Source organism: Rattus norvegicus, chromosome 16 (assembly GCF_021556685.1).
Source record: "Rattus norvegicus strain SHRSP/BbbUtx chromosome 16, alternate assembly SHRSP_T2T, whole genome shotgun sequence".
NCBI classification, from domain to species: Eukaryota; Metazoa; Chordata; class Mammalia; order Rodentia; family Muridae; genus Rattus; species Rattus norvegicus.
The window spans coordinates 85891501-85897500 of record NC_141549.1 but is presented as its reverse complement, the minus strand read 5'-3'; positions in this window follow the sequence as shown (position 1 = coordinate 85897500).

Here is a 6000-nt window from a genome sequence, read left to right as displayed (position 1 = left end):
TATATGTGTGTATGTGTATGTGTGTGTATGAATATGTGTGTGTATGAGTATGTGTGTGTATGTGTGTGTGTATGTATGTGTGTATGTTTGTGTATGTGTGTATGTGTGTGTATGAGTATGTGTGTGTATGTGTGTATATATATGTGTGTGTATGTGTGTGTGCATGTGTGTGTATGTATGTGTATGTGTGTGTATATATGTGTGTGTGCATATGTGTGTATGTGTGTGTATGTATGTGTATGTGTGTGTATATATGTGTGTGTGCATATGTGTGTATGTGTGTGTATGTGTATATGTGTGTATGTGTGTGAGTGTATGTGTATGTGTGTATATGTGTGTGCATGTGTGTGCGTGTGTGTAGGCAGAGGACAACTTGTGGGATGTGATGTTTCCTTGTACTACGTTGGTCTTGGGGTTGAAACTCAGGCCATCAACCTTGGTGACAGCCATCTTTGCAGGCTTCACATTTGTATGCTTGCTTGGTTTTTAGAGATTTGCTTTTACTTGTGTGTATGTGGCAGGAGGTGGCTTCTGTGGAGCACAGCAACGGGTGTTGGATTCCCCGGAACTGGAGTTGGGATTGTTGTGAGCCATCAGGCATGGATGCTGAGAACCAGAGTTGGGTTCTTGGCAAGGACAGCACCACACTGAGCCCCAGCCCCCTGTGGAAAGGATTTTTGTTTTTATTTTTTTAAGTGTATTTGTTTTAGATGTACCAGTCCCCCATTTTATTTAGTAAATCTGTATGGAACTCTTTGCAGGGTCTCTAGTGAGAACCTTCAGGAACCGTCTTTAGCTGGGACAGAGCTCTCTTCAGCTCCTCCCAGTGAGACTCTGGAGAGGTAGGAGGAGAGACCCAGCCAGGCTACTGAAGCTAAGGGTCGTGTGAGTCAAGCCCTCCCCAGCCCCTTGTGGTGTCCTGTGCCTGTCTGACGCTGGTTTCCCTCAGGCCTCCCTCCAGTCTGTCTTGACTGCCAAGGAGGTGAACACTTGATCAAGGGTTATGTTTATCAGCAAGAACTGTTCTAAGAAATTATACACATTTTATGAAGAAGTTAAGTGTTCTCTAACATAATTTTATAAATAGATATTAGAGGTTTTTTTTAATTAACTGAAACTCTCCAGAGTTACCCAGTGTTTGCTGATCTCTGCGGAGCAAAGTTGACTTGTTTCGTGTCTGAGGATGACTTTGAACTCTGGATCCTTCTGTCTGTACCTCTTGAGTACTGGGATTACTGGCACGTGTCACTATGTTTAGTCTACACAGTGACAGAGCTGGGACCAAGGGCTTTGTGGATGCTAGGCAGCCAGTCTGCCATCTGTTCTGAAATCAAGCATCTACTTTGCCTCAGTCTGTCTGTGCCACCACGACAAAATAGAACAGATGGGTAATCAACAAAGAACAGACAGTACCCCCTGCTCTGTAGGCTGAGGAGCTGAGATCAAGGCTTCAACAGGCCACCTGAGCAAGACTGAGTCCTCACTGGACAAGTGGGCCTGCTGAAGCCTTGTCCTCACAGGGTAGAGGGCAGGAAGAGTGGGTGCAGTGCCACAAAGACCTCCTGAAGGGCCTCAGTCCATTCACGAGGGACACGCATGACCACTTACTCTCTGAGGCTGTGCCCCTCTCGCCCCTCAGTGTCTCCAAAAGCTCATTATGTGGAGTTTGGAGGAGATAATCAAGCCATGAGTTAATTGACTGGAAGTCATACTGTCTGAATTCGTGGTTTTAGGTGAATGCTGGAGCGAATAACTGTTGTCTTCTTGTTGTGTGACTGAACCAAAATGGACTCTGTGTGTGTGTGTGTGTGTGTGTGTGTGTGTGTGTGTGTGTGTGTGTGTGTGTTTGAGCACGTGCACAAGTGAGTGTGCTGCCAGGGAGGGAGAGAGAGAGAGAGAGAGAGAGAGAGAGAGAGAGAGAGAGAGAGAGAGTCCAGAGTCCATATGTGTGTCTATGGATGCACTCGTGGAAGCCAGAAGTCAGCCTTGGATATTATTCCTCAGGTCAGCATCTATCTTGCTTTTTAGGCAAGGTCTGTCATCAGTTTGGAACTCAGGTAGGCCAGGCTGGTGGGCCTGCCTCTGCCTTCCTAGTGCTGGGATTACATGTGTGTGCCTCCGTGCTCACCCTTTTTTGCCTGGTTGAACTCTTGTCCCTAAGCTTGTCTGACAAGTACTTCTCAGATTAAGCCATTCCCCTAGTCCCAAGGAACTTTGATTTTTTTTAAAAAAAAGATGGATGTTGCGTTCTACCCAGAAACCACTGGGTCTCAAGAAAGGCTTTACCTAGCAATTCAGGTCAGCATTTGAGCTACTAGATTTCAGCTTTCTTGTTCTGCCAGAGTCACATTCCTCCTGTACCAAACTCTAGGGGCAGGAAGGAGAGCCCCAGCATAGACAGGGAGTCACTTCCATGTCTGAAGGAGCTGGCACTTTCTAAGACAGAACTACAGGAAGCAAGACCTCCCCAGCTCTCCTCCAGAGTCCTGTTTTTCCAAACCGTCCTTGACACATGCCTCTAAATTTTCCCCCAGTCCAGTCTCTCTGGTGTGTCTGGTCCAGCAGCCTTAAGTGTGCTTAAGGCAAGGATCTTTGCTGAGATCTTTGAGTCACTCGGAAGTAATTCCCAATCAGCCCCATCACCAGTCTACTGCCTCAAGGTCTTTTTCCCAGGACTTCCATTCTGGGGTCCAAGTGTTAGTTTGTAAAAGTCAGGGTTCTCTCAAAAGCCATTAAATAATCCATAGGGTCTTTCAGACCAAGGACTCAAAGGCTGTTATCAGGCTTGGCCACTTAGAGGTCACAGTTTCTCTTGCTTTCTTGTGATATAACGTAGGCCAGGGTGGCAGAGGCAGCTGACTCTGCCCCAGTGACCAGAGCATCTGGGAGGGAGCAGGCTGTCACAGTGCCAGTCAAGGTGCCAGGCCCAGTCACTAAGGCAGGCTGGCAACTTAGGGGAAGTACCTCCTCCGTGTGTGTGTGTGTGTGTGTGTGTGTGTGTGTGTGTGTGTGTGTGTGTTTGTGGACACGCATACTCTGTGTGGAGGCTTCTCAGAATGTTAGGAAGGATGGAGAAGGAACAATACAGAAGCCCCTCCCTGTGCCTCTGCTGATCTCATGGGAGTCCCTGAAGTCTGAAGTCAGGCACTACCACCTGGCAAAAAAACCTTTAAAAGTAGAGGAAAGTTAAAAGAATTGTTCAGTGAACAGCTCCAATGACCACAGTAGGCTTGGTCTCTGTTACATCCTTGTTATGGAGCACCTCTGGGCTCTGGGTGTTCTTCTGATGGGGCACCTCTGGTCTCTGGGTGTTCTGATGGGGCACCTCTGGTCTCTGGGTGTTCTTCTGATGGGGCAAATGAAGCAGGTTGCAGCTCTTTGTAGCCTCCAAGCCTGGATGACCATGACTAAACAATCCAGGAAAGTGTGGTGTCTGTTGGGCTCACCCCTAAGGGACAGCAATGAACAGTCATCACAGCTGGGCTGCACGAAGCCTGGGGCCAGGGATGTCTGCAAAGTGAGCTGCAGCCTCGATAGGTTTTGGTGTGGCAGATCTGTTAGTGAGCAGTGTCCTTCTGTTCCGTATTGAGCAACTTGCCCAGAGTCACATCCAGCTGTCTGGCCCATCATTTCCCTCTCCTTCTTCCTTCCTCCCTTCCCTCCCTCCTTCCTCCCTCCCTTGTTTCGTGTGTGTGTGTGTGTGTGTGTGTGTGTGTGTTTAAGACAAGGTATCTCTGTGTAGCCCTGGCTGTCCTGGAACTTGCTTTGTAGATCAAGCTAGTCTCGAATTCATAGAGATCTGTCTACTTGTGCCTCCTGAATTCTGGGATTAAAGGCATGAGGCAAAAACTTTTAAAGGTAGGGAAAAGTTAAAAGAATTTTACAATGAACAACATGCGTCCTCCACCTAGATTCTGAAACCACCTAATGCCTGACCCCTGGAGATGGTTCTCAAAGTGCATAGGAGCACCCACAGCTCTATGACACACTCCAGGGGCGTGTTTTCTAATACTACTCCTTCCTGAGGATATTCATCTGTGTGACAATTATACCATTATGAGAATGAGAATTTTTTTAATTCAGTAACACTACATAATGTATTTTTCATATTCAAATTCTCTGGAATTTATATTCCAAATATTGTTACATATATACACGCATGTGTGCACACGTGCGCGCACACACACACATTCTCTCTCTCTCTCTCTCTCTCACACACACACACACACACACACACACACACACACACACACACACCTGTTTTCTGCAGTTGATTTTACTTTCCGAGTTTCAGATTTGCTCATCTCCGGTGTTCCCCAAACCATCAGGAATTGCGGGTTTTGTATAAAGAATTCGGCGGGGCTTGATTGCATATAGAACATCATTGTTGGTCATCGTGTGCTGAGCATGGGGATGTCCCTCTTTTGCTGACCTGGGATTGTGGCTCTGCAGTAAGCCAGGGATCACTCATGGATGTGGTTCTTAGACCTCCATCAAGTCCCATCGATCTGAGTTTGTCTTGAGTCCTACTCCACTAGAAATCACAGCCCTGAGTCAGTTCTTGACCTGCCATGGTCTCCCTTGGACATGCTGCCCTTCTAGTCAACACAACTCTTACAGTGTACCAACTGGAAAAGTGATTTTGTGAGCCAGTCTGAGGACAGATAGTGACAGCAGGTCTCTATTGAGTCTCTATTGAGTCATCTTTTTAAAGTTTATTCTCAATCCTTTCTCCTCTGTGTTCTCTCTGCCTCTCCCTGTCTCCTTTTCTCTGTCTCTGTGTCTCTCGCTGTTTCTCTGTCTCTCTCTGTTTCTCTGTCTCTCTCTGTCTCTGCCTTTCTGTGTCTCTGTCTCTGTGTCTCTGTCTCTGTCTGACTCTGTTTCTCTGTCCTTCTCTGGGTGTGTGCTTGTGCATACCCGTGCCACAGAGGCATCTTTCAGGCGTCACTTTTCTCCTTCCCCTGTGTGGTTCCAGGACTTTGAACTCAGATCACCAGGCTTGTCCACAAGCACCTTCACCTACTGAATTATCTCGTTGATCCTGAGGGACATTTTAAGTTTAAGTTGTGGAGTTGGTTGGAGCTGTGACTCAGCAGTTAAGAACACAGGCTGCTCTTGCAAAAGGCCCAGGTTCAGTTCCCAGCACCTACACGCAGCTCAGTAGTCTAATTCCAGCTTCAGGGCACCTCGATACCCTATCCTGGCCTCTGAGGACACCATGACACAAACATACCCACTGACAAAACACTCATACACAAAAATAAATTAAAATTAATTTCCACTTGTTTGTGTTATAGTTTTGATAATGTTTTCATATCTTATACTTGTTTTTATTTTAATGATGACATTTTTGGTTTGTGCTTATTGGTGTTTAGTGAGGTTGATTGTTACTTTATGGTTTTCCCTTCACGGAGAGTCTGGATTTACCTGCCATTCTGTTGTTTTCTTTTTCTTTTCTTTTGTGGGAGGATATACTTCCACACCAACAATTAGCATTGGCTTCTTCCTTTTGCATTTTTATGCCTTTAATTCCCGGGATTTTACCCATAATCCCTTACTGCTGTGGGATACAGTTCCCCACAGTGAGCATTTTATCTTAGTCACAAGGTAATATTTCCCACTTGTGGATATGCCTGACCTCTGGGCAGTTGTCAGTAGGGATTTGAGGACGTCACTTCTGTCCACTTAACAATAACAGTCATGAAGCCCACTAGGTTCAGTGTCTCTGGCTACACGTTCTCTTCCCAGTGATCATCAACCTGGAGAGATGGAGATGTGGGCACGGCTGCCGGTCCCCGCTTGTATCTGTGTATGGCACTTGAGAATAAGACTGAGTCCCTAATGCTCTGAGGAAACATCGGAAGCAGCCAAAACCCCACAGGGCAATGTTTGGTACATCTTTCTTTTTTTTTTTTAATTTCTTTTTTTCTGAGCTGGGGACCGAACCCAGGGCCTTGCGCTTCCTAGGCGAGCGCTCTACCACTGAGCCAAATCCCCAAC